At 47.1% G+C, this 25000-nt stretch overlaps 1 protein-coding gene across 37 annotated transcripts in view; it reads right to left on the bottom strand.

Annotated features, from left to right (window-relative positions):
- LOC143018069 (MAP/microtubule affinity-regulating kinase 3-like) overlaps window positions 1–25000 on the bottom strand; it is a 500962-nt gene that overhangs the window by 130906 nt on the left and 345056 nt on the right. The gene's annotated exons all lie outside the window — the stretch shown is intronic.

Below are 25000 nucleotides of genomic sequence, written 5' to 3'. Positions count from 1 at the left end.
AGAGGAAGGCGAGGGGAGACGTACAGTAAGGGAGGGAACACTGGGGGTAGGGAAGCGGGAAGGAGAGAAGGGAGAGGAAAGGAGAGGAGAGGTGAAAGGAGAGGAGGAGAGGTAAAAGAAGAGGAGGCGAGGGAGATGGGAAAGAAGGGAGAAAGGGAAGGGGAGACATACGGCATGAGAGGGAACACTGGGGGTAGGGGAGTGGAAGGGAGAGGAAAGAAGAGGAGTGAAAGGGGAGGAGGAGGAGATGGGAGAGAAGGGAGAAAAAAAGGGAGGATAGAAGAGGGATATGGATCTATTCTTGACGGAAACCACAGAAAGAGATAATGAAAGTTCAGCGGAGCCGTAAAAGACGCCCGAGTACACTCACGAGGACTATAGCAGGACTTTGACGACTCGTGGGTGCACATCCCACTCCCAGTCACCCCCCCCCTCTCTCTCTCTCTCTCTCTCTCTTGGGCATGAGTGCGCGCTCATTTGTTAAAAAAAAAGAGGGAGGGGGAAGAATGGTAAGGTAAATAAAGGGAGGGGAAGAATGGTAAGGTGAAAAGGAGATGGGAGGAAAGAAGGGAAAGAGGGTGTATGTGTGTGTGTGTGTGTGTGTGTGTGTGAGAGAGAGAGAGAGAGAGAGAGAGAGAGAGAGAGAGAGAGAGAGAGAGAGAGAGAGAGAGAGAGAGAGAGAGAGAGAGAGAGAGAGAGAGAGAGAGAGAGAGAGAGAGAGAGAGAGAGAGAGAGAGAGAGAGAGAGAGAGAGAGAGAGGAGGGGGAGGAATTGAGAATGTGAGAAGTCGCTGTGCGCTGAGATTCACTTGAAAGCCAAGAAGTGACATCAAGCAAAAAAAAAGAAAATTCTGCGAAGTCCATGGAGAAACAAGAACAAAGAAGAGCCGGAGGTGTCAAGCAAGAAAGAAATCTTCAGGAAGGCGACGACATAAACAAGACTTCTTCAAGTAGCAACAGCAAGAAAAGAGAGAACGAACGCCCTAAGACGAAGGAAGCGGCGACAAAGAAAAAGAAAAGGAAAAAGAAGAAAAAGACAGAAAAAGAAGAAAAAGAAAAAGAAAATGGAAAAAAAAGAAAAAGATGAAAAAGAAAAAAGAGGAAAAAGAAGAAAAAGGAAAAAGAAGACAGATGAAAAAGAAGAGGAAAAAGTAGAAAAAGAAGATGAAAAAGATGAAAAAAAAAGAAAAAAAAAAAAAAGGGCAATGGCTTCCACGTGTGCGTTTATGATCCATGCTCAACTGTCTTAGGGACCTCAGTTATTTTTCAAGCTACACACACACACACACACGAACAACACTCATCATTAACTACGGAAGTTCACTGTTGAACAAAGGTCTAGAGCTATCTTTTTCATGGTCCGCACGAACGAATCTTATAATAAAGGAAAAAAGTGCGACAATATTATTAATGTGATGACGTTCATATTTATGCCACAAGGCATTCGTTCGTGCGAATATCGTCAAGGGTGACCGTCGATTGTATATCTAATCAATATTATCATTAAACACAATGCTGTGTCTTGCTGCACTGTTTCTGACCCAGGGCAGTGGGCGAGATGCAGGTATGACCCGTCATCAAGGAGGACCAAAGAAAAGAGGGAGCGGGGGAGGAATGGTGAGTGGGAGTGGAGTATGTGGGGATGAAATGGGTGGGAGTGGATTTATACCTATGACTTTTGCTATCTCCCTTGTCAGGGGAAAAAAACCCTTGGTATATGTATGTATTATTATCATTGTCATTACCATTTCTACCATCACAGTTCTGTTCTACACACGAGACTTCGAGGAAGAGTTATGTCCCGCTATATCAACCTCTTCAATAGGAGTCAAATTCTGGCGGGCAGCATCAGCTGCCTGATGTACGATGATCCAATGACGCATCACAGTACTCGCGTTATAAAATATAGTTACAACTGTATTAGTCGCTCTTTCATTCTGAATATCAATAACAACAGAAAATATAATCAAACCAGTTCAGAGAAAATTGGGGGTCACACGGCTACAACTACAAAAATATAATCAAGACTCTAACGCCGATATCCTCATATAACTCGCGCCTCATGATGCCTGCATAAGCGTCATCACATGGAAGGGGCTAAAACGGAAGTGTACACTTACAGGGGCCGGTGCTACAGGGGCTCACAGACAGAATGCACGGCGAGAGCTTACCACGGACGACGCGCGGAGGACACGACAGCAGCGAGCGCCCCACGCCAACGCAGGAAGAGGAAACGAGGGGGCAAGAGACGAAGCGAAAAGAGAGGAGAGGGAGAAAAGGGAGGGGAAGGAAGAACAGGACTGAAGGAAAACGACGTGGAAGGGTGAGGAAATGCATCTTCTGGGAAGAGATGAGGGGAGTGGAGCAGAGGAGAGGGGGGTTGAGACGGGCGAAAGATGGGGAATGAAAAGGGGGAGGGGTTGTGGAGGGAATGGGAGGAGTTCGACGGGGTAGAGGGTGAAGACAGAAGGGTTGGGAGTCGGTGAGGAAAAGGAGAGGAAAGGGGTAGGAAAAGAAGGGGAAGAGGAAGAGAGAACATTAGTGAGAGTGTGACAAGAAGGGCACGTGCGCACGAGTCGGGAGGGAGAGACGGGTATTCAACGGAGTGAAGCAACATGATACTCTCCCGGGGGGCGGTGTAGCCATGACAGGCTGACCGCGGCTCTCCACTCCCAGCACTATGAGCTGTTCATCGTCTAAATAAAATCATAGAGCGCCTACCAGAAGCGGTTGAAATAGCCTGCCGTGGTTGGAGAGAACAAACTTAATTTCAAACTGAACCACTGGACCGAGGGGGGGGGGGAGAGTCGACCAAACTCTTGACTCCCTTCTCTGACGTCATGCACTGCTGAATTACCAAAGACGAGTAACTGTCGCGTCAGAGGTCTGATGGGTTGCGACATCTGGGGAGGGCTACTCTCCGGGCAAAGGACCGGAAACGCCTCCTTCTCCTCCTCATCTTTTGTTGGTCGCGATATTGCCTCATAACAGTTTCGGAAGAAAAAAGTCATCCACCATAACACTGAGCGAGTGGACGTTACAGCCTGATTGTAAAGTACAGCGACAGTTTCATAATACATTCATCTTAAAAAAAAACACACACCATATAATGCCGATTCTACTTGTGCTATTTTCCAATACATTAATCATATTAGATACATTTGCAATGTAGTGAGAATACAGGAATCAATCCGCCATCTATCGCCCAACGGGAAAACTACAAGAGTGTCGTTAGACATCTTAACCCCCCGTTGGACATAATGTCTCGACTACTCATCCTGCCGTCTACAGATTTCATTAAGACAAATTAATTTCCAGCGCGATTCAAAGGATTAAAAAATGTCTTGGTTAACCCAATAGAATGGCTGTTACCAGATTCTATTCACTTCGGCACTTGCTCCAAGACAACACTCCAAAGAGCAAGGATGCCAACGCTGATTTTATTCTGGCTCTTGGTAGATAATTACATTCAACTTGTTCTACATGGCAAAAGGCTTACTTCCATTTGAATTCAAAATAACGGGTATTTCTTGTGCAGTACTTTAGTGCTATTGCTGCTGCAGTGAGGACGGAAGTGGTTGGGACAAGACCGTTGTATTCAACTGCAGAGGCATTCTATACCACCAGTGCTGACCCCTTCACAACGACCACGATTTCATTCCCCTGGGGCGGTGCCACCGCGGCAGCTACAGGGTTGAAACGTTTTCAGCGCCAACACAGGTACAACCCCCGCCCCCCGCCCCGTGCCATCGAGCTGGCCCGCGAGTCTGCTCGGTGCCGTGCGCGTCGGTGTGCAGTGCCAAGTGCCAACTTTGTGGCATCTGAGCATTGGCAAGGCTCTAACCTCTGGGAGAGACAAACACGAACTGACTGCTCTTCCTCCCCTCGCTCGGCAGCTGAAGTTATACCAGTACCAGGCTCCACACTCCTTCAGATATATCCGACTGGAGGCGCATGAGCTCACGTATTATAAATACGTACTATAGCTTAGTAGTGTATAAACGTAATCAAGTCAAACAAAAATCCTACTATCGGAATTAAAAAAAAAATACACGTATTATATATTTTGTACATCACGACTATTAACCGCGGTCCTCTTCAGCAAGCACAAAGGGATTCAACTTATTGCCATCTATATACGTATTCTTTTTCTCATCCTTTTGTCTATCTACTGAAGTTAGTGATAGCAACTTACAGAACTTGATTTGTTTTGATTAATCACCGTTAGCGGGTTTTAAGTACACACGCGCGCGCCTGCCAACGCCGCAGGTATTGTAAAAAAAAAAAAAAAGGGTTTGGCAGTCTCTACCTCCCTCTGCTCCTCGCCTCCTTTCCTTCGTATTTTTCCTTTACCTTTCCCCCAGTTTCTGGAGAGACAGTGTCTTGCAAAGCTTGATTTAAATATCTTGCCTTTCTCTAAAGAATACAATCGTGCCTGGCACAGACTGACAACAGTTCCCGCCGCCAGGTGTTTTGACAGTTTAATGCTGACTTCTCGCAACTTCGACAGCGAACAGGGTTGGCGACGAACGTCTTCGGATCCCCAACGTCGTTGTGCGTTTCCATCGAGTCATTTCCCACCCATACGCCAACTTTTAACTCCCCACATCCGAGAGCGCTAGTCGGTCTTTGGGCAGCCGAAGAATGAGCCGAAGAACGAGAGACGCTTGGGTCCACGACCATGAGCCACTAAGCATCAGGATCAACCCAGCACGTTGGGAACCCCTCCAGCCTAGAAGACCCCATCCCTACCAGCAAACGGATGCCATGGTAAGCGACCCTGAGGGGAGGTACACTGGGTGCAAGTGTGGGGGTACGAATATGCGCAGGGTTGAAGGTATATAAGAGTATAATGTATAATCGGTGATGGAGTGCAGCAGGCTCAAAAAAGCTTGAACTTGGCACCCCCAAAAGGTTACACGCTCGTTTACAGAACGTTTACCACTGAACAAGGCGTCTAAGAGCCCGACTAAAAGCACTCGTAGTGTTGACTGACAAGACATGATCCTCGAGATGGAAGGCCCCTGACGAGTGTTGAGTTGATGGCGCAGGCTTGAGGACCAAACCAGAAACTCGGATTAGAGCGAGACAACGAGTGATGCTCAAGAACGTAGATGCACCACCACGCAGGCCAAGGAGGTGGGGGAAGGGGGGTTCGCCAAATCCTTCCCCAGATAAAGAGATTTCTGCTGCCGTGGTCGTCGCCATCGTCGTCTTGAGGCGGGGGTTTAAGACTAGGCGGGACGGGGTGAGTGCGGGGCGAAGCGGGCGCGGGGGCGTGACGGGCCACTGCGGCAGAGCACGAGCGGCAGCAGAGGAAGAAACATGGCTGGGGTGCTCCACATCCTGAGCCATTTCAATTCTCCTCACGCACAACAACTCCCAGTAAAACAGCAGCGCATGGAGGAGGGAGGCGAGGAGGAGGAGTAGCAGAAGCTGTGTTCCTTCCGTCGATCAAGACGGGTGAAAACACGGCACGGAGAAGGATTAAAGCATTACTAAAGGCGTCAGAGGTTGTACATTAAGAATGCACTGACCCACCCCAAGCACGTATCGGCTCAGTTGCCTAGAGCTCACGGCAGTCATGGGCACGCACGCACGCACTCTGAGCAATATTGGTGCCTGTTATAATGCCACAAAAAACGCTAGAGTCAATTTGATTCATGGGACGCACGTTGAAGTCGAAGGTAATGAAAAACGATGTACGGCGGTTGTCCAACATCAATTCTTTTCTCCAAAACACGCTTCGCTGCGGCGACGTCTTTCCCACTCTGGACGATGCCGGACGCTCTGCGTAATCAGCCGCGCCGCGGATGCAGGCCACAGACATGATGAAGACTAGCTCGATCGAAACCCCATTCTATCCTCGAACAAAATCGTCTGGCACTGACCAGAGCAGCATCTGGACAGGGCGTTGCCGTATTAAAAGAGAACAAGTTTCTTGCCACTGAAACCATGTGTTGTCTGCCGCCCGACTACTTCATTCACGCCTGTGGCACCCCTTCGGGAGCCGAGGGGTCACAATGGTATGGAATGGGCGGCATTCTGATAACGCCCCTATAATTATATTACCAAAAGGCTGCCTTGCCAGCCAGCCTTGACAGACTGTGCATAACTCGACCTTGACATGCAAAGTGATGACCAACACGCACGAGTATTGGATAAATGAGTGGGGGGAGGGGGTGCGGACGGTGGTGGGGTGAGGGTGGAAGAGAGGTGTAGGAGGGCAAGAAAGAGAGAGCAAGAATGTTTGAGAGAGTGAGAGAGATGGAGAGGGGGTGGAGAGTACGATGCGCAAGGTTAAAAGTGGGCTAAGTGGGGGCTGGGAGGCTAATAACTGCGGTAAAGAACAGAAAACGGGAGGAAATGAACAAGGGGAGGGGGTCGGGGTGAGTGAGTAGGCAAAAGTGTGGAAGGAGAGAGGCAGAGGAAGGATTTCATGACGATTAAGAGTGGTGACTGAGGGGTTAAGAACGCGGAGGGGGAAGTGGAGGAGATAGAAGGTCCGAACAAGTAAAAGGTGCTGAGTAGAGGAGAGCAAGGTTGGATGGAAAAGATGGTGGCCGAAGGCTGAGAACAAAAGAGGCTTAAGTGCACGGGTACAGGGACCGTGGAGAGTAAAGGAAAGGAAGGACAGACAGAACGCGGAGGCGAAGTGATTTTAAAGGTGTGTGCGTGCGTGTGAGATAGAGAATGGGGAGAGAATGGGGAGAGAATGGGGAGAGGGATGGGAGGGGAGAGGAAGAAAGAGGGAGATGAAGACATGGAGGGAAATGGAGGGTGTCTGAGAAAGCCAGGCGAGAAAAGGGTTGGGAAATCAGACGTGAAAGGTGTGTGGGAAGAGGGGGGGGGGGCACATGAAGATTCGCAACGGAGATAGCACGACTGATGATGGTGGTGGTACTTTTCACTTCATTTAGGTTACTGCCAGGCGATCTGATTCGTCTCCTTGGCACCCTATGGTAGCCAAAGGGTTAGGTAGGGGTGGGGGTGGGGGGAAGAGGGTCACGGCAACTGATGTCAAGGTAAATACCGAGAAGACTTGGGTCAACACAAAAAAGCAAACTAGGTCAGATATAAAGATGGTTGAGGGGCATTGTGCATGTGTGTGACCTGCGGGTAGGGGTGGAGGTGGCTGGTGGACGAATGAAAGCAATGAACATACAAGGGATAACAGTGGGTGTCTTACTAAAAAGGGGAGAAAGGGAAGGAAGGGTGCTTTTGTGAGACAACGAGAGCGAAAGTTTGAGAGAGGAAAGAAGAGGGGAAGGGGAGAGAAAGAGAGAGAGAGAGAGAGAGAGAGAGAGAGAGAGAGAGAGAGAGAGAGAGAGAGAGAGAGAGAGAGAGAGAGAGAGAGAGAGAGAGAGAGAGAGACATAAACGTAGATATACAACCCAGATTTAAGTGGAAAGAACGGTGATGGAGACAAAAAGGAGATGAAATACAGAAAAATTAAGTGACTGGGAAAGAACGTGGTTGGAAAAAGAAGGGATGAAAATACAGGGGGCAGGAGTGGGGAGAAAGGAGGGAAAATGGTCAAAGGGAAAGGACAAAAGGATTTTGACAGAAAGATACTCCGGGAAACATGAAAATATCGAGACTGCCTGTTGGAAAGAAACATAAGAGAATCCAAGCGGGGAGAAGAGAGGGGAGGGGGCTGTGAAATGTAAAGAGGAAAGGGGATAAAGCAAAGCTGCGAAGATGGAAATACAAGAGAGGAAAGCAAAGAAAAGAAAGCTCGATAGGGGGAATGGGAAAACGGTAAGGAGGGAGAATACGAAGAGAAAGAAAGGGTTACGGGGACGAAGAGAGAGAAGGGATAGGAGGGAGGGAGACAGGAAATATGGTGAAATGAAAAACGGGGAGGAGAAAGGGTGAAAGGAAAGAAGACAGAGAAAGAGAGAGAGAGAGCATTCCTGATATAGGCACCTCCTACCCAGTGTCAACCAGCCAGCTGGGCACGGAAAGTATGCAAGAGCATGTTCCATCGATCTAAACATGACCTTGTCACATGCCACGCCTACCGCCGCTGCTACCACGCCCACACACCCAGATCGTCGGTCTGCCGTCCCCTCCTCCGCTCTCTCCATCCATCCATTCCCTTGGAGTCTCAACGTCAGAGCGGATCCCTCGAGGGACTTACACTCTTGGGTCACTGTCCTCCTCCAGAAGAAGCGAGGTCCTTAGTGCCAAGAATCAAACTTCATCTATATCTTGGTGTCGGGGGAAATAAAGGTAATTTCATCAGACCTACACATATTACTATACGCAAGCACGAGCGCTCGCATAAAAAAAAGTTGACCGATGAAGGCATAGACACACGGCATCGCACGCATACAAACAAATAATTCCATCGCTTTTGTTGATTCAGTGTCACCTCTTCCTGGGGACACACAGACAGTGTAGTGATTTAGCATGGCCATTATAGGCTACGCAAACTGGGTCACTTCTGCGACTATTCTCGCTCTGTCCGTGCGTGTGTGCGCCTCTATTTTCTAGCCGAAGTTTGTCGCCAACACTGACATGCAGCATATTGGAGACGGGATCTAGGTCAAATCCGAGCCCATTCCAATTCCATGTCAACTACCGTAATCCTCACCCCGGGCTCTAGGGGTCGTGCAAGTCCCGCGCCAGCGACTGGTGTGTGTCATACATACATACACACACACACAAATGTATTATATTTATATATATATATATATATATATATATATATATATATATATTATATATATATATATATATATTATATATATATACAAAGTAAAACCACTGTTGGAGTAGAAAAGACTGGAGACGGGGAATCAATATATTTCGATTGCAAACTGCAATCATCTTCAGTAGACTACTGAAGAGGATTGCAGTTTGCAATCAAAATATATAGATTCCCCGTCTCCAGTTTTTTCTACTCCAACAGTGGTTTTACGTGATTGACAAATGTGTGATTACATTTTTCACACACACACACACACACACACACACACACACACACACACACACACACACATATATATATATATATACACACATATACCTCAAATCAAACCAGCCATCTTAAGTCCGGTGCTGAACAAAAGCTTCTTTCATAGTATTCCATGATTCACATGACCGCACCAACCTCTGCCACATCACTCCTGCAAACTTTTCTATCGCTATCTCGTCTCTCCACCTGTCTGGTCTCCCTCTTCCACGCTTCTCATCTCGCGGCGTTCACTTAGTAACACACTTGCTCCATCGTTCATCAGTCGTTTGCACTAACTTACCTGCCCAATTCCACTTCCTCTCTTTTACCGCCTCCACAATATCTTTCACTATAGTCTGCTCTCTCACCCAACTTGCTCTCTTTCGATCTTTCGGCGTTATTCCCATCGCTGATCTCTCCAATCTCCTCTGTGTATTCCTTTGTTTTGTCTCCACTGCCTTCGTCAGTTGCGATCCGAAAGTTGACACCCTGACGTGGTGGATAGGCTTGAGAATCTTAATGACTACAAAAGCTAGGTCGATAAAGAGGAAATCTGGAGGGTCACCCATATCGAAGAGGTTTTGTATGAAAGATGAGACAAAGAGCAGCTCGCACGCGCACACAGTCACAAGTCCCACTGCTAACTGGCCCGTCCCTGATGGCGAACAGGGAAATTCATCATAGATATATGGGGTACCGTCAAAATGACGGCGTGGACCATTGACACCAAAGAAATATCTTACCAGAACCAGTTGGCAGGGAGGTGAGATTACTGCCAAAATTCCGTCATAGCTAACATGAATTATTTATACACACACACATTATATATATATATATATATATATATATATATATATATATATATATATATATAGTGGGTCTCTTCGGTTTAACTGTCAAACCCGGCGGAGGGGTACCTAAGACTTCTTCGAGACATTTCAAAGTCAATTGTAATTCGCACTGTACGACTATACATTGCGGCCAAGTCATCTCGGTCTTTGTAATATTTCATTGCACTCAATTATTTTCTGTCTCCCTCCGCTTTGTTTTCTCTTTAGTTCTGATGTAAGTATATGCTCAAGGTGCACTTGACTCGTAACCAATGAAACTTGCCTCCTTACTGCTTCAATTGATTTCCTTTCGTGCTTCTTTTAGAGTGCAAACGTGCATGCATGTATACATTCGTACGTGTTTTCGCGTAGGCGTTTGTTGTTGGGTAATGGGCAGGGTGGTTTGAAATATACACAGAAGGGTTAAAATTACGTTTGCCTAAAAAAAAAAAAAAATACAGCAAGACTGAAGACTTCGAGAATAAAATGACCTGTCTTTCACAAGCAACTCCATCGTACGGTTAAACGAAAGGGGTTCATGATCAGCCTAACCTCTTGGCCTCCCCGGTACGGAAAGGGGCGAAGATAAATGCACGGACATGCAGATTTGGGAAAATCTGTAGATATGCTGTTCCTCATCTGCATGGGGAGGTGGGCGCTCCGAAGGGGAAAGGGGTTCGGGGTGGGAGTGGGGGTGGTTGCTTAGCTTGGTTGGGGACCAGACAAGCCGACAGGCGTGTTAACTAGGTGAGGGGGCAATAAACGAGCAGAAGCGTCGTCTCAAACCACCTATATGTAACGCAGGCCGAAAGGGTAGCCTGGTATACGTGTGCCTTCCCAGAGTACAGGAAGAAGTGGAGTAGCTCCATTAAGAAGTGAAAGAGGAACACTGCTGTAGTTGCAATGCGAAACCAACTGTACGAGCCATCACCCTCCATAGGACGCATCGCCGGGAGCCTCGTCGGCTCTGTAGGAGCGATGCTCGAATGCAAGAAAGAAATCCTCGAGGCCGAGGGCTGGCGACCAGTTTAGATCTTCCTGGATGAAGCTAAGGCTGGTACGGAAGGCGGAAATGGAGTGGATTAGCCAAGGCAGGCCACACGACGGTGCAACGCAAAAGCAGCTGAGGACGCTCTCTTCCACCCCCAAATATTATGCCTCTAAGATGTGAGAGGGAGAGAAGGAGAAGGAGGAGGAGGAGGGAAGGGAAGAAGGGGATGGATGTGCTCCAGGAAATGACTGTCAGGAGCAAGAGAGAGAAGGTGAGGTGGTTGGAGGGGAGAGTGGTCCTCGAGACAACCTGGAAAGGCTCGGACTAAGGACGGCCAAGGAAGATTGACAAATGGCAGGACCACAAACATACGAGAAGGCCCTGGAGGCGGGCACAAATACCGGAGGACAAGGAGAGGAAAGAGAACAAAAGAGAGCAGGCAAGAACGGTAGGCTGGCTGGACAGAGCCAGACCTACACAGATGGACACACAACATCATTGGAAATCAAATATATATAATATATATATATATATACATATATATATATATATATATATATATATATATACATACATATATATATATATATATATATATATATATATATATATATATATATATATTAAGTTGGAACCGTACATGAATTTCAGTTTAGTTATGTTAGAAAATTAAAGAATAGGAGACAGGACCCAATAAGCGTTGCTCCTTTACTGTATACTACAATTGGGTAAATACACACACAAGAGAGAGAGAGAGAGAGAGAGAGAGAAAGGAAGAGAGGAAGAGGAAGAGAGAGAGGAAGAGGAAGAGAGAGAGAGAGAGAGAGAGAGGGGGGGGGGATGGTAGGTGAGGCGAGGCATTGATCCAAGGGACACCTGAGGCCTCCCTTCTTAACGTAAATGCTTGCTGCTGCTGCTGCTGCTGCTGCTGGCTTGGACACTCGAAGTCTCCACTTCCAAGCCATCGTCAGCTCGCAATCCCTTCTCTCAGATGTCCGCAAGCTAACGCTCAACCTTTTCCTTACAGGGAAAACTTCCTTTGCCAGATGTATTTGCCAGCTGACCTCCATTTCATCCTTCCATACCAAAATATTTAGTCACATGAAAATTTCAAAACTTCATATTTCCCCCCCATTTTCTAATTTCTCCTCTTTTGGCCTTCTTTTGAGCACAGCCTGAATGCCAAATTTCGGCCTCTCTCTCTTTCCTTCGTCAAACAAGATTTCCTAAGTGTGACTTTGTATACATTTGGACGGAAGACGTTCTTCGACGTTTTGCAAACATATCTAATGATTTTTCATTTACACAGTACTGAAAAGGCATCTGCCAGGTACTATTGGTACTGGAAAAGGGGGTCTCTCGTTTGTTTCGTGTGCGTCCAAATACCAAAAATGCTTATCAGAACCAGCTAAGGAACCTTGTCTCCTCAACTTGGTCTTGTACAATGGGTTGATTCTTATTGGAGCCGACGGTTGTCGCCCTCTGCATTATCCAATGACCGCAGCCATCACGGGCAAGTCAACCTTATTACATTATCCCACGTCCGCTGCTCGCCGAGATGTCCCATCCTTCAATTATCCTCCTGAGTGACACACCAAGACGTTCATTTTTTATGGTAAAAAGATAGAGAAAGAGAGAGGAGGAGAGGGAGAGGGACAGAGAGATAGAGAGGAGGAAAGAGAAGACACACACACACACACACACACACACACACACACACACACACACACACACACACACACACACACACACACACACACACACACACACACACACACACACACACACACACACACACACACACACACACACACACACACACACACACACATTCTCCCGTTCCCATCACGAAGCCATAGCAAGGTCCATCTCCGCGATCCCATAAACCGCGACATGACGTCGGTACCGCCCTATCATCGCTCTGGTCTCACTAGCGCCACTCCAGACTTAGCTGAAGAAACCTGGCGAGCTCACCTACTCCCGCATACACGCTCCTCTCCCTCTGGAACCACCTGCTACAGCAGGCCCATTCGGTGGGCTTAGCCCCCGGCTCCCACCCCCTCTAAGCTTCTAGTTATCGATTTCCCAGCTGTTTCCCACATCATACTCCTTCCCCGTCTCCGTCTCCTTCGTTCGTTGTCTGGCGCACAGGGACCCGTCTCCCCACAGAATTCATTTAATTACCTTCTCTCCCCTACCTTGCCTGCAAGTCCTGCACCCCATCTCCCCTCTGAAAACAAGAATTTTCTCCTTCACTCTTTCTTCCATCCGAAGGTACAATCCACATTTCTGGTGCATGCATATTCTCTATCGTTCTCTCGAGTCAATCAACCACCACTCCTTTCTCCATTTCTACCCCTATCTCATTCCCTCTCCTCTACCCACCTACCTCGTTTTCCCTACCTAAATCCCTGCACTTTTCCCTTTTCTATTTTCTTTTGCTTCAACCACACTATTCCTCCTGTTCTCTCCATCGACCCTTCTCGAGCACACTTCCAGCAATAATAATCCCTTCTTTTCCCCCCACTAAAAACGTGATTCCTCAATCTTTCATGCATCCTTTTTACCATTTTACCCCACTCCCTCATTCGCAATCTCCTTCCCTCCCTCGCATTCATTCGACTTTGATGTGTACGTCCTTCCTCCTCATCTCTCGCCTGACCTTGTGCACAGCAGACTCTACTGCTCTTTTTGATACGGCGTCTCCAGCAATATTCACCCCTTTTCCATCACTAACGTCGTTATATTGATCGCAACATCATCAAAGCGACACTTTCCCTACCACCACCAACAAACCAATTCCTCATCATACCTAGGACTGCACTACTACTGACGCTAATGACTCTCTTTTACAAACATAACTTCAACGCAGACACCGCTAACGCCCGTTTTCAAACATTCCATAATTTGGTTCCTCTGCATGAGGGGTCCTGTTACCTCCTCAGTCCTTCCCCGTCTGTCTCCTGTTGCCCATTCAGTAACGCAGATTCGATGGCAAATTGTCCAGTGTGCCTTAGCTGCCTCTCCTTCAGTGCCATCCTCTCTCTTGCTCTCATCCTCCTCAGTTCCCCTAATAATCCTGTAATCTTCTTGTCTTCCGTCCGCTCCAAATCCCAGGGCTAATCCCTTGATCTCTCTGGCCCCAATGCTTCGACCACCTAACATAACTTAAATTGGATTTCTGGCAAGAATCTTTGGAGGTCCAAAACCAGCCCCAATTTACCCTTTGCTTCGGTCTGCGGTGAAGCCTCTGCAAAACTGGGTTGGCATACCCTCTGGAAACGTCAGTCTTACCCCAGAGGACAGTACTATTTCCTCCCACGGGATCAAGAAAGCTTCATATGAGACTCTTCTCTGGGGTTTGTCCTGGTTTACCGTAACTTTATATCTTCTTTACCTGTCTCAAGGTAAGCTCCCTGATGGCACAAGCACCATCACTCTTCTACCGCCTTCTGGTACCCGTCCCCTGGCTTCACCCTTCCGTCTTTCCAGGGTAACTTCGTGTCACTCCCATGCCGCGCCACGATGCTCTGTCATCTTTCTTCCGTCCCTTCGTTGTTCTTCCCCCTCATCTCTTTAAGGCCCTTTCCGATGTCGTCTCCTATTTGTTCTCTTCAACTTCCGTCGTCTCCTATTTGTTCTCTTCAACTTCCGTCGTCTCCCTCGGAGCCTTCTCGTGCAGGCTCTGGATGGGCTCGATACCATTACTCCAAAATAAGAGATGAAGCATCTGCCACCATCGTGGCATCTCTACATCCAGTGCTAAAAAGGCCAGGTTCTCCCCTTACTCATTCGGCGCCAGGATTTCCCATTCCCTGCCTGGCGCCAAGCTCGCTTTTCTCCAAAGTGGCGCCTGGGACCACCCCTCCTCTCTCCCATACCCATCTTTCACTGCTTGCCATCTCTTAGACCCATACTGTCTTTTCTCGTTCAATTGACACTCGCTCTCTTTTTCTTGAATGACCCAGATTCAGTTGCTATCAATGGACCCCAAGCACTCTCATACAGTCTTGTCTTCCATCTCCTTCCCTTTCCTACAATGATACCAGTTCCCCCCCCCTAAATTAACGAAATAGAGAAGTTTGCAGTGGTGACGAGGTTGACGATGGCACAGTCGTGCGAGCCTTTGTTCAACAGTGGACTCCGGAAGGCCGATGACGTAACCTTCCTTCGATCTGATACTCGATATTCCTTGCGGCCTCCAGCGGGAGACGTAGCGTTCTCCACCCACATCACAGTTCTCCCCCCCCCCGCCCTCTCGCTGACCTCCAACGCCCAAGTCACCCTATCTCCCCAGTTCCCCGTTATTCCAGACTTTCCCGCAACCAAAAGAATCGTCTTTCCCTCCTCTATTCTTCACCATACCGATCACGAATTTACGAAGCTTCCTTCAGCATGGAGGCCAAAACTAGCCCATAATCATTCTCCAACATAAAACTAGCCCACCTCTCCTTTGCAACATAAAACAGACCCCTCCCAAATTTCTTCCTCAGTCGGCAATTCTGACCTACCCCACCTCAAAGACTTCGCCTCCGACAGCAGCGGCTGGAAAGTCTCCAAATATAGATCATCTCGGGAAAAGGGAAGAAGAGGCACGTGGGTGAGGGTACAATATCAGGCGTGAACACAATGAACAAGTGGAAAGATAGAGTAGAGTAGAGTAGAGTAGAGTAGAGAGAGAGAGAGAGAGAGAGAGAGAGAGAGAGAGAGAGAGAGAGAGAGAGAGAGAGAGAGAGAAAGTGCCGGAAGGAAAAATCTATGAACCGCGCCTGGGTAGAGATACTGAATGCCCCCCCCGCACCTCCACCCCCCAACCACACCCGGCCCCCCCATGCCAAGAGATAATGTGTCCTTCTTGCCCGCGCGTTACGTCCTCTGTTCCCTTCTCAGTTTAACCCGTCCGCTGTCGGACTGGTAGATTTAGCTCTCATCTGTGAGGATAGCAGCTGTCGATCTCAAGACTAACACGTGATCCAAAGACCATGGTAGATCACCCAATCTTTTGTGCACTTTCTTTTTTGTCAAATTTATGTATTTCTTTTCCGTTGCACCTTGCATAAGAAATACATCACTGATCTCAAGGAAGTATTACATAGAAGTAAATTACACTTCCAAGTTTTTAAAACATAACAAGAAGGGAGGACGACGTCTTTCTACTGCGTGGCTCATTCCTCCAATGGCACCCCTTGAGTAGCGACACACTTCCCCCATTACCCAAACCTCCCGTCAGTGTTCCATCTACCTCGTCCACCACATCGGTTGTGTGTTGTGACCGTTACATGCACCTCGTGCTCATGTCACACTCCAATACGTCGCCCTTCCTCCACTGCTTCACGCTTTCTACTCCACGTTCGCTGCTTCCTTGGAGATGGAGGTTGTAACTTGCCTTGCACCATCGCACAGATATGCTTTGCCTTGCTTCGCCTAACATCTTCGACTAGCCTCTTACCATTCTCCAGTAAGAGCCATGCCGTTTTCCTCAAAGGCGCGGGTGCGTGCGTGCGTGCGTGCGTGTGTGTGTGTATGTAAACAGGTTAACAGCTGTCATTACACCACAAAACAATTCAAGCCTATCCCCACCCTCATACCTTCAACATGGTGGCATACTTAATGCATTCTACACTACCACAGTCCGCCTCCCTGTCACGGGTTTATCGTTACATCTCGCACATGTTCTCCTCTGATGACCAACGCATCATCACAGGTGTCGTTAACCTGGACAGAGACCGAGCTTACACACACAAACACAAACACACACACACACACACACGCACACACGAGGTGCAAACATGTGACGCATGTAAAGAAATAACGCCTTTCCGGGATGAAACACCCGATATATGGTTTCATCCAGTGTGTCATTCCTTTGGACGAGACCTACGATACATGCAAAGGCATATAAGACCAAAGAACCCATATACCACCTCAGACTGTACGTGGAACTTGTGTACGTTCACAAAATGGACGAAACTAGAGCACACGCAGAAGACCAAGAAAATGCAGGATGAACGTGGGATGCTAATTAGATCAAGAGATGATGAAATAAAGACAACCTAATCCCGTAAAATACATACATACAAACACACACACACACATTCACGCATGTACACACACACATTCACGCATATACACAAACACCCATGAACGCACATACAAACACACACGAATCCACAGACAGACTGACCTTCATTACTGGCACAGACAACTAATCACTGGCGCCAAGGCAGACGGCCGCAGCCTAGCGTGTTTGTTGGCGACACTATCACACCCACGACTTATCAGATAAAAGGAGTGAGTCACCACGACCGACAGTTATGTGCATGTGTGTGCGTGCGCTAGAGTGCCCGCATGCGTGCGTGTATGTGCGTGTACCCGTGAGCTTAGGAAGGAAAGGGCGTACGAGAGATAGAGAGAGAAAGAAGAGAGAGAACACAGAGAAGAGAGAGAAAGAGAGAGAACACAGAAAGAAAAAGAGAGAGAGAGAGAGAGAGAGAGAGAGAGAGAGAGAGAGAGAGAGAGAGAGAGCAGAGGAAGAGAGTAGAAGGAGAGTAGAAAGAGAGCAGAGAAGGAGAGTAGAAAGAGTGAAAGTAGAGCACAATGGCCGTCGGCCCGTGCGTGGCCAGACCCATGAACACCTGCTGCTGCTGCAGGTCGTAAAGGAACAATAGACAAAAAGTCATTACGGAGGGCAAAATCACATCGCAATCTGTGCAACAACAATAGTAACGGCTACACCATTGTGAAAATGAAAATGCAATGGTCCATGCACTTGTTCCCCCCCTGAAAAAAGAAGTAGTTTCACTGTTCAAAGCCCTCGCTAATTAATAGAATCGTCATAGGCCCCAGACAACGAGACAACCCCCTCCACTTCCCTCCGGTCACTGTTGCAACACAATAATACTTTTTAAAGCTGTTATGTCATTCATAACAACCGCTATGGCGGGTGGCGTGGAAAATATTCCATGGAGAACTAGAACTATCAAACATTTCCATATATATATATATATATATTTTTTTTATATATATATATATATATATATAACACGTGTCTATAAGGTCATAGCGTTCCCCATACACTGGGACATACGAGCTCTGGAGTCAAATTCGATAAGATAATAACTGTCGACAACGAGTCCAACACGTGATCCAGGAGCATGGTGACTCTGTCTCTGTCTCTCTCTCTCTCTCTCTCTCTCTCACACACACACACACGCACACACACACACACACACACACACACACACACACACACACACACACACACACACACACACACACACACACACACACCTTTCGAGGAGCCTCGTCGCCTGGAATGAGGTTTCTGCGTCGTGAGAGGTCCCCCCCCCCCGGCCCACCCTACTCCACAGATCCTAATCCTCCTAAAGGAGCGCCAATCGCGGGTCTTTCACATCGGTATTCCCTCGGATTGAGGGCTAATCACGAGAAGCTTCGCCTCCGCCTCCTCCTCCTCGTCCTCCATGCAGAAGGCGGCTTTCACCCGCTTTCATATTGAAGCATTCACAGGCACAAGTTGGTGTTTTATCCATTTTAATATCAACCGTGGATAAACAACTCTCACCATGAAGATATTTCTTGCTTCAGAATGGAGTTCTTGTACATTCAACTGCATGCAGTAATAAGTAGGTAGTATAATTACGAGTACAGCAACGCGCGCATTTATACTTGTTTTATACAAGGACAAGTTTAAATAGTTTAGCTTACACTTTCTGGAAAGACGCAGAGTGCGGGGTGATCTAATTGAGGTGTTCAAGTGAATCAAAGGTTTTAACAAAGGTGATGCAAACAAGGCCATCACATGAAGACAACAGGACAGGAATCGCAGTAATATTTTTGATTTGGACAAATTTATATTTAAGAAGGAAATAGGCAAGAACTGGTTTCCCAACAATGGTCAACGAATGCAATAGACTTAGTAACCATGTAGGGAGCGCTTAAACTACCGGTTGTTTTAAGAAAAGGTTAGTCAACTTTATGGATGCGGTTGACAAATGGTAATGGGCATGTACCTTTGAAACTTTCCAGTCCCAAATGATATACATAATTCAGAGGTTTTAAACAGGTGGAAACATGCCACAGCAAGTACAGCAAAACACCAATGTATGTTGTTCTAATGAGGATGCATTGGTTGCCTTTGTTGGCAGCATCCATGACATGCAGCATGGTACGTGTGTCTGCTTCCTCCTGGGTGGCAGGGTTCCAGGAACGACTTGTCCGTCAATGCTGCGTCACAGACCACTTGCTCGCTCAGAGTACAGAGAACTTGTATGTTGTCCTCAATGCCTGCAGCATGTTCAGCAAGAAGAGAAAACAGCTCAGTTTTGTTGTCATTATTGCAGAGAAAACTCTGCCAGTTTCCTGGGATCTGGGTGGTCAGAGTTACTTTCCTGCGAACACCACTAACTCTCTTCTCCCTGGTTGGTGTCTTGAATCTTTGTTCATTGTAGACATCAAAAACGATATCTACTCTACGTTCTTCAAAATGTTTTGAATGTGGGGCACAAAGACTTGGTAGCACAGTCAGAGAAGGTCTTTGAAGCAACTGGAGTTAGTGTACCACCATAGCACCATCCAGCACAACTGCAGTAACCTGAGGGACTGTGTGGTCAGAGTTCGATAGACCTTCCAAGGAAGAGAGCAAATTAGACTTCTTACCTGATCTCGTCTCCCCTAACTTTGACAGAAAAGGTGGCCATGACTGGTTCTCAAATTTGAAGAACTCCTCAAGCTTTCCTCTTGAGATTGGCAGGCGATGTACAGCCTGGAGAACAATGCACAGTCGTCTTTCAAGGCAGATACCTGACTTTTCTGTTTTGAAAGACTTGAGTCTTCAAGAACAGCGACAGCTTGTTCTTCTTGATAGGCTATGTAACTGACTTTGAGTTGTGATGTGTTCAGTTACGTCTCATACTGACACTGTCCCAAGTCATACCCTTGAAACTTTCTACAGCTGACTGGCTGATGACAACTTTGCTGTCAAGTGTCAACATATCGTTGCTGTCATCTAGGAAAGGACTTCCAAGATCCTTCTTGAAAGCAGTTACCTCCTTCACAAAGGAATTCTGAACACTTGGTGTCTGCTCATGGTATTTGCCATTAGCTCCTTTCTCTGAAGTGTTCTCAAAGTCGCGGATGAGTCTGCTGACCTCTGGACCACCAATCATCCAACGTCTTAGTGCTGCAGGATTGTTTGTCAAGCCTACAGCCCCACCTTCTCCTTTGATCAGAGCATTTTCTTGCTCATGTGCCTGATCTAGTGCCATTGCAGAGAACCTGTGACCTGTTTTCTGGACTACAAACGCACCTTCAGAGAACTCCAGAAACACAGCAGGATGAGACTGCTGCAGACCTGACATGTCATGGATGTGAAATGGCAACCACCTGACATACCGTAGTTGGTGTTATGTGTAGAAAATGCCCAAGGTGTCAATCTAACTAATGACTCAATATATTGTTTGAAGTCACCCTCCCGAAGTGATTGTACATACTGAAGAATATCCATCTCCAACTCAAGCACAAAGTTCCAAAACTGGGACTGTACACTGCAAACATCTTCTTGAACAACTCATAAAAGTCAAGAATGTCTTCGTCAGAAGAAATGCTTTGCTTGTAACTTTCATAGGCCTGGTACTGTAGGAGGTAGAGAATAGCTGCAGTGACAGTGTGGGTATGCCGTGTCCTAGTCAGGTATGCTGCTTTGAGATGCGAGTCAGCAACACCAGCAGTTGATGGGACTGTGGTCCACCCACTGTTTATCGGCAGTGTCTCCTAGGACCTTGAAGAAGGTCATCTCCGTGTGCATTGCACCCAGCATCAGCACAATCTTGCCTTCACCGTGACTGTCTGGAAATGCCCACTGAATCATTTCGCCAAGGGCAAAGAGAGATTGGTCCATTGCCAACACAACTTGACCAGGATTCACAGCCTGAGTAGCTACCCTTACAACATCCATGCATGCTTAATCATTGCAGGTGAGTGTGCCATTTCTGTAAAAAGTGGCTACTGTGCCAGGATACAGATGTGACGTCTGCAGATTGACATGGAAGGCTGCCCACGAGACGGCATCTGACTCGCTCAGGTCTGGTTTGTCCAGGACCTTTCTTACATTCTCCAACCAAGCACGTTGTTTCACAGGAGTACTAGTATTTGATGGCAGTATTGCGGAGCATCCAGGTCCATGTACCAATGGGACTACAGGATCCTTCTGTGACGGAACAACTGGCTGAACATTTGTGAAGCTTGTGGGTTCCTTTTACAGGATGCGACACATGATTTTCCGTTAATTTTGGTCACTAGGGCGCTCTGATTACATTTTTTATTATCAAGAGATAGTTCTTATTAATATTTTAGAAACCTGCCAAGTTTCATATTCCTAATTTAAAAATTAGATATTTAAGAACATTTCAAGTAATTTCCGTGACGTTCGCCACATGGCAAGATGTGGCCACCAGGGGACTCTGATAGCTTGCCTCCATATCCCAAAATGTTCACCTTGGGTTACTCTATAAATGTGCCAAGTTTCATGCTTTTAACCCAAAAATGCACGAAATGGCTCCGGGGCTGGTCTTAGATCCCCCACTATATACTTGTAACTGTGTGTGTGTGTGTGTGTGTGTGTGTGTGTGTGTGTGTGTGTGTGTGTGTGTGTGTGTGTGTGTGTGTGTGTGTGTGTGTGTGTGTGTGTGTGTGTGTGTGTGTGTGTGTGTGCGTGCGTGTGTGTGTGTGCGTGCGTGTGTGTGTGTGTGTGTGTGTGTGTGTGTGTGTGTGTGTGTGTGTGTGTGTGAGAGAGAGAGAGAGAGAGAGAGAGAGAGAGAGAGAGAGAGAGAGAGAGAGAGAGAGAGAGAGAGAGAGAGAGAGAGAGAGAGAGATATTCGCACCTACAGACTGGCGGGGACCAAGAGAACGACACCTCACAGCAGCATCTGGTTCCGCTCACGAACCAGGTCACGTCCGTGGACCAGCTGGGAATTGTGAGTCAACAAGGTGAGAGGGGTGGGTGGCGGAAGTGAGGTTGCTGACATGCTTGCCTGCAAGGTCACAGACCGTGAGACTCGATTCAGTTCTCTGGGTCACGGCTCTTCGATGACTCAATCACTCGTAATCAACGATCTCGCGATGAGGAGCAGTGCAACGAGGAATCACAAGTCACTATATGGGATGCCTGGGCCCTTCCGCAAAGGGTGCCACTTTTTCCTCTACCACGGCTGCCGCCAAGCTGTCCCATTCACGTTGGTGGAACCTCTGCATTGAAAGTGTTGCAGCCTCTCAGTGTGGCACATTTCCTTCCGTCATGGTTGCCCCCTTGTTATTATTCTATTAATTTCTGTGGGGGCTTTCCTGTTGTAAAGGGCCAATTAGCATACGAAACAAGTGCAGCTATTAGGCCCCCAATGGCATACGAGCAATAACAACTGAATCGCCTTCCCAATTCTATCCTCTTTCGCGTGTACTGTACTCCTTCCCTAGGTCCATAACCATTCACCGGGCGGAAAGACTGGACATCGTCGCCCTTCATAAGAACTCCCCCTGCATTAGCCAAGCGCACTCATTAGCGAGCCTTGTTCTTCCTGCCAATAACATTAGCCGAGCCAATCTCATTATTTATTCATTAGAACTTGTGCGTCTGGCAGTATTGCTCGTAGGCATTCAGAAAGACAAAGGTTGGAACAAACACAAGGGAAGAGGAGGAAGAGGAGGATTCACTGCACTGACGCAGTTTCGACACGTGTTCCCCATTACGAGACCGTTTCATTCAGTTCAAGAGTACCCAGGTGGAGTAGTTTCCACAAGTGTCTCGATTAACCTCTCAACTTAACATGTGCTCCGGAAATTCTGTCTTTCCTGGACATCAGACAATTCTAATCAGTTGTGAAAGTCGAGGGCGGGTGGAGGGGAAGAAACTCACATCTGGTTAACCAACCCTTCTTCGTATCTTCTCCTCAACTCACTAACCCTACTTCACCTAATGAGGGGGGAGGGCAATGGAGGAAGATGAAGAGAAAGAAAGTGAGGAAGAGGACAAGAGAGGAGGAAAGGAGAGGGTGGGGAGTGACTGGGGAATTGGAGCACGTGAACACTGATACAAACCCTCTCTCAATCCGTCACGACTTTCCCTTGCTTGCATGCACGCGCCGCAAAGGTTTCGGGTCACGCGTCGACCAATACCAGCAAGCAAACGCGCGCGCACGCACACACACACACGCTCGGACCAAGAACGTCTGGCCAACGTCGACCTACTTTTGCAACATGCGCGCCTACCGAAACCTACAAAACTTGTATCGCTCACCCATTCGCCAACTTCTTCCAACCCCTGCCACTGCAAGTTTTTTTTTTTTTTTTTTTAATAAGGGGGGAGGGGAAAAGATCAAAAGGTGGTGGAGAGGAAGAGGGGGAATAGGATGTGGGAATAAGAGCAAAAATCCAACTACTGAAAAATGAATTTCCAAGAAGTACAGCGAGACCCCTGGAATAAAGGCAGGCCCTTTGATGATTCAAAAAGGGAGAGGGGAGGGGGCATAGGAGGAAAACTAAGAGGACCTCGTACTCAAAGAAACCTCGTACATATTTTTTGTTTATTTTCCGACTTACCAGACTAGCGCTCCTGGCACATCCAAGCTTTTTTTAATACACTCATGTACGATTCAATTATACACACACACAACGATAGGAGAGAGAAAGAGAGATAGAGAGAGTGCAAATATACGCATACAGAACAAACTTTTGATAGCCATGTCAGCAACAAATGCTTTGACATGGTGTCATACTTGTGTTGTGTCATTCAAGATGGCACTCAACACTTTGCACACAAACTCAGCACTTCCCACACCGAGAAAAAAAAAAAAAAAAAAAAAAAAAAAAAAAAAATCGAGTCGACATATCGCGCGTGGGAGGAACTATCGGCGATAACTCACTTCCTTAACTCACTCACTCACACACACACACACACACACACACACACACACACACAATATTGAGGCCAACACCATACACGAATTCAAGGCAAAGTTTTATGAGTGGATGCAGCGAGACTATACTCTTATGAGCAGAGCACCCCGTATACTACAAGCAGGTAAAACGAGATAAACACGCACAACTTGTTATTGCCACACTGTATCAACATCCCCTATTATCATCCCCGCTTCCCGGCGCTCATAAACACGGAACAGGAAGCGCCTCTTTCCCGGAATTTGTCTCAGATTCCGAGAATATTTCATTACGACATTTCTAAGATTTGTAACACAGGATTTGGCCAAAGGATACAGAATACTACAGGCTACGTCGGGATACAGCCTCGACCCTACTTACACTGTGTATTGAAGTTAACTTTGTTGGTTGACACGAGTTAGTCTCATAAGGGGGCCTTATAAAAACAAATGTAAGCGTGCGTGCGTGCGTGTGTGTGTGCGCGCAATGAGAGAGAGAGAGAGAGAGAGAGAGAGAGAGAGAGAGAGAGAGAGAGAGAGAGAGAGAGAGAGATTGTTCAAGCCCAACTCCCCTAGATCCACTTAGCCCTTTACCTCGTTACTCCCATAAGCACATTCAACTCGGAAGAACAGGTAAACAATAAAGCAGGAAAGCACCTGTACCATTAAAACAGAAAAAAAAAATCCTGGGCTTTAGAAATAAAATGTACACTCCGCTATGTATACATGTGGCCCGTTAAGTATAGCGGATTACAAAATAAACTGTTTCCATATATTTAACTTCTACCGCGTAACTTTACTCTTCACGATGGAGTCGTCCCATAAACGACACGGATCGACTTGCTGAAACAATCTCCCGTTTCTACCATCCCTTAACCCTTTCGCTAGTATTGACTTGCAAACGTAATCCGCCTGGCGTCATATATACATATATATATACATATATATACCTGTATATATATATATATATATATATATATATAGAGAGAGAGAGAGAGAGAGAGAGAGAAAGTATATATAACAGGAACGGAGAAAGAGAGAAGGAAAGCCGGTAACAAATAAATGGTTGCAGCGTGATAAATATACTCGAAAAGGGAATCTGAGAAACATTTCCATGAAATATGACGTAGCCTGGAGGCGAGGTGGGTCTGGGGAGAGTTGGAGGCTGGAAGGGAAGAGGGAGGGAAGGAGGGCGGGGGGCGGGATGGAAGGAAGAGGAAGAAATACGGGAAACATCAATTCCGGAGGGAGGAATGAGGACATAGAAACGGGGG

Source organism: Oratosquilla oratoria, chromosome 34 (genome assembly GCF_046742065.1).
Source record: "Oratosquilla oratoria isolate Oo_2021 chromosome 34, ASM4674206v1, whole genome shotgun sequence".
Taxonomy (NCBI): Eukaryota; Metazoa; Arthropoda; class Malacostraca; order Stomatopoda; family Squillidae; genus Oratosquilla; species Oratosquilla oratoria.
This window is presented reverse-complemented; position numbering and strand designations above follow the sequence as displayed.